At 42.3% G+C, this 1008-nt stretch overlaps 1 pseudogene across 1 annotated transcript; it reads right to left on the minus strand.

The window, feature by feature from the left end:
- Nucleotides 1-447: 447 nt before the first annotated feature.
- Nucleotides 448-769, minus strand: LOC309791703 (cytochrome b-c1 complex subunit 7-like; annotated as a pseudogene). The gene has a single exon. The product of its transcript is annotated as a cytochrome b-c1 complex subunit 7-like (transcript).
- Between the last annotated feature and the right edge of the window lie 239 nt (nucleotides 770-1008).

A 1008-nucleotide genomic window follows, 5' to 3' on the forward strand; every position in this document is an offset into this window, starting at 1 on the left:
AGTCCTGGCTTTCAGCTCCCAAGCAAAACCCTGCCCTTCCCAGGGAAGGATAATAAATGGCAATGGCATTGCCGACTGGTTCACTGGGACCTCCAAGGGCTTTTGAAAAAGCAAGAACTGCTTTTTCCAGGTCATGCTGGTCAAGGAGAGCCTCAACAGCCATGAGGGAAAACTTGCTATGGCCAATGCCAATGTCTGTCTGCCTGTCACTGCCAGTTGGGCAGCAAATGGGTCTCTGCAGGGCAAAGGATCAGTCCACTACAATCTAGGCAGCCACTTCCAACTTCCAAACACATTTTTCTTTTATTTTCCAACAATAATTATAATAGATATTTATTTAACGTAATACATTTACAGTCCAGATAGTTCTACATTGTACATTTCAGGTTTAACCAGCTTCATAAAACTACTTTAGAACAGCTGCATCCACAGATTTAGACTACATGATTATTTCCTTGCCCATTCTTCTCTCTCTTTTATCTCCCATATAACCTCTTTCAGATATGGTTCAAGGTAAAATTTATCCTCCTCATATTTTGTCTACTGCTCTTCAGGCAAGATCAGCTGCCTTATGGTCAGGTCCAGCGCTCTCTTAATGTGAAACACTGTGTCATTATAAAGGTTCTCAGGAAGCCTTCTTATGGCCTCTTTTACATCATCATGCTTATATATTGTATCCTCTTGCATTAAGCCCAGTTTATCGAACCCAGAAGCATCGAATACCCTCCAGCCACTTGCCTGATGCTGCAATGGCAGGACTGCTCGCCATTTTGACCCAAGACAGAAGCATTGCCTGCTGGGTAAGTCCTAGAGCCAAAAACATTTTTCAAAATACACTGACAAACAACAAATTGGGAAGGGCAAAAAAGATGTCGACCACAGCTGTGAGTGTAAAGAACGTGGTTCTGGAGCAAATTGATGAGGCAAAATCATTAAGATCATCAATGGGTAAGTGGACAATTTCCAGAAGAAACAGCCAGGAAACATATGAGTTCTTTTTTTTCTGCC

The sequence above is a fragment of the Mesoplodon mirus genome (genome assembly GCF_964341445.2).
Source record: "Mesoplodon mirus genome assembly, chromosome: 16".
In the NCBI taxonomy this organism is placed as follows: domain Eukaryota; kingdom Metazoa; phylum Chordata; class Mammalia; order Artiodactyla; family Ziphiidae; genus Mesoplodon; species Mesoplodon mirus.